The following is a 3659-nucleotide window of genomic DNA, read 5'->3' on the forward strand; positions in this document are numbered from 1 at the left end:
CTGAAGGGTAGTTCTTCCCTGCATATCCTTGGGGTATGTTGGGAACAACTGACCATCATGTCTTTAAACTTTGATCAAAGATTAAATGATGATTGTTATTCAAGCCTCCGTTTAAGTCTCATGTTTGGCTCATTGTGACTTGGATGTTTTCTCAAAATTCTATGGGTATCAACGTATTCTCAAACCTTACATTTGGCGCCCAACATGATGGAACTTGGAGGCTCCATTTTCCTTCAAGGTACCCACATCTGGCTTCCCATAGAGCTGAACTCCTTTGAAGTTCGGCAGGCCTTCAACATGGTGGACTGGAGAAACTGGCATGGGCCACAGACGATGTCAAAGAGCGCTCCCGGTGAGTTTGGACCGGTGACATGGGCTTGGCCAGACGCCAGCAGATCCTGAATCCATCCAGACCTTAATGCCAAAGAGGCTTGAATCAGGTAGTGGGGAAGATTGTACTCTGCTAGGTGAGTAGAGATTTTTTTTCTTTCTTCCTTTCTCCTCCCTTTTCCCTCCCCCCCCTTTTCTCTCTTTTTGGGTGGGGAGGGAAATTCCTACTAGAGGGTTGCCTTCCAAGTGATTGTGGAGATCCAATTTGCGTTTCTGATTATTCGCGAGAAGATCAGACAGAAATGATCGCGTTGAAAGGTGTGTGACTGTTGGAATAAACATAAAACTCTGAATTGCAAGGGAGGGGTCTGACCAAACTCCGAGTCAGCAGGGGTGGCCCGAGAAATCCTTTTAAAAAAAGGAGAGTTTGTCAGTTCTGAGCTTAGAGAAGCCCGAGAACCCCCCCCCCCCAACTGAGAAATCCCCATAGAAACTCAGGGGAGGGTTTTAACCAACTCAAACCCTACTAACAGAGCCCGAGAAATTCTTTAGCAAAAGAAGGGTCTTTTGCCATGCCTCGAGCTTGAGTCAGGAAAATCCCCTCAGAAAGAACCTCTTTAAAAGAGTGGAGCCGTGTTCCCTTTTGGACTGTGTGCCAGCCCACAGGGACACATTAGAGGCTGCTGCAACAATGGGCAACCATAGTGGCAGCCTGTTTGCAAAAAGTAATGTTGTAAGAAAATCAGAGCCATGTTCACCTCTGGACTGTGTGCTAGCCCATTGGAACACAGTAAAACCTATTGCAGAACCTATTGTTCTTACAAAAAGGAAGCTAAAAACCCTCTGCACATCTATCTGGCCAACCTACTCTATTGGTCCTAAGGTAGGAACCTGGCCTCCAGAGGGGCAGCTTTGATTTTGATTTTGTCAACAAATTTGCTGATTTTCTGGCCACCATCAGACAAACTGAAGAGGAGCGCTACCTGAGTTTCCTCTCCAATCTGTGTGGGCTAACTCCCAGACCCTCTTCTAAAATTTGCCACCATGTCACTTTAAAAACAATGGGGTGGGGGAAGCTCCCCAAAGTGACTGGGATACCTTAAAAGCTGTTGCAGCAATAATAGTTAACTTTAAAAAGAAAAGTAGAGCTCAAGAGCCCCACCCAGATGCAAACGATGTGTTAATGAAAGTATCTATACATCTTGATCTTTAAAAATATACCAGCGCTTGCTGGGAGATCCAAGCTAGAAAAAGATACAGAACACCCCAGGGTAGAGACAGGTAGTAACAATCTAGTGCTTAAGGAGATAGAACAATGGGTGTAAACTTCGAGCAAAAGTAAGAAAATTTAGCAGGTAATAAAAAGGTAAAGCCTGTCTGAATGGGAAGACCTAGGTAATTGGACTTGATTAATTTGATATGAAGATTTAGATAATTTGACCCGATTGATTTGATGTGATTTGTTAAAATTCTTAGGTGTGCATCTATACTAATAGCATGTATAATTGTGTGCATCTATATTAATAGCATGTAGAATTGAATGGGATTGAATTGATTGTGATATGTTTGACCAGCTGGCAAAATAAGTAAGTTTCTCAGCTTGGGCTTGGAGCTGTAGGGAACGGGAGAGTAGTTAGGATTTAAACTGCTCTCTGAGTTTTCCCACTGCTTGGAGAATGAGCCACAGGTTCCTCAAGGAAAGAAAAATTGAAGATTTAAAGGGACAAACCTCCCCCAGGTCTGAAAATGTTGTTCCATGGTGTGTGTGTATGTGTATGTGTGTAATCATTTCCAGACCTGGAGAGAAGTTGAGTTCCTTTAATAATAGAAAATGGAGCTCATTGACATACTGTACTTCAGCTCCCTGAAATAATTGTAGTGATTGCTTTGCATGAAGAAAGAATGAAATGGGATTTTTGTATGTGAAATTGGTTTACACAAGCAGTCTGGTTGCAGTGCAAATGTGAGTATGTTGATGGTAAAAGTTGGTGTGAATGTACTTTGAGTCCCTTTCATATAAAGAAACAGTAAGTTGCAAGGTTGTTTAATGCTATGTGTGTGTATGTGTGTTATCATTTCCAAACCTGAAGGGAGGGTGAGATCCTCTACTAATATGAAATGGAGCTCATTGCTTGTGGAAAAAGCTTCCTGAAATACCTATGATTGGTTGGCATGAGCAAGCATGAAAGTCTGATTGCAGTATGAATGTTGGTGTGTGTCCCCATGCCCTGAGGGAGTGATAAGTGGAAGGGATCCAGAGACTTGTGATTGCCTGTGCGTATCCCCCTTCCCTCTTCCTTCTGGGTCATTCTTTGGAGGGAAACAGGCAAGGGGAGGAGTGTGGGTGTCTGCTCATTTTAACCATGAGTGTGTGTGTGAGATGCCCCCAGTGATACCTGTGAATCCCTCTGTGTATCCCCCCCTTCTTTCCCTCCTTCCTTCTGGGTCAATAATGGGGCCTAATAATTCAGTTTTTCTGCTCATTTTAACCACTTTTTTTCTCTCTCTCCTGAAAAATTTGGGGTAAATGGGTGACCTGCTCCTGCACCTTTACCTTTCACTGTTTTGATCTTTTTCATCTGCATATAAAAGCTATGCAGTTATATTTCCTTTTCTGCTCTGAAAAATATTTTGATTTTTCTTTTGGAAATTTTTGAGGTTTAAAATGCTTAATTAAACCTATAAAAAGAAATGATTTTGAGATATTTTGCTTACATTTGTAAATGTTTTAACATACTTAATGGAATCTGAATTTGACCCAACATACCGTACCTCATTAATTTTGTTTTATTTTGAAGCTGTTTAGCTTGTTATTTTTGAAGCTATTCTTCCTACCTACCTCTTTGATGTCGGAGTCAAAGTGCTCCATCCTATGTCATTGTTTGTTTGTCTCTGATACTTGCCTTTTGAGAATTTGCTTCCATCTGAATTGAATCTGATATTTTGGAGTGTTGACTCAAAGTGCCTAGTTTGACTTTGAGTGCCTCTCAAAGTGACCTAGTTACCTGCGGGATCACATCCTGCCCCATACATCCCTACGACCAATCGGCTCACACAGAGAGGGACTTCTCCGGGTGCCGTCCGCTAAACAGTGTCGGGGGGCGACACCCAGGAGCAGGGCCTTCTCTGTGATGGGCCCAGCCCTGTGGAATGACCTCCCCCTTGACATCAGGATTACTTCCGATCTCCGCTCCTTCCGTGTAAAGCTCAAGACCCACCTTTTTCAATTATCTGGCCTGGCTCAACCATAGTTTATCCTTTCCTCCTGACAGTCCTTTCAAATTTGTAATTTTATTATGGGGTATTTTTAATGGTTAATTTTATTATTA

This window comes from Natrix helvetica (assembly GCF_964273705.1).
Source record: "Natrix helvetica genome assembly, chromosome: W".
In the NCBI taxonomy this organism is placed as follows: domain Eukaryota; kingdom Metazoa; phylum Chordata; class Lepidosauria; order Squamata; family Natricidae; genus Natrix; species Natrix helvetica.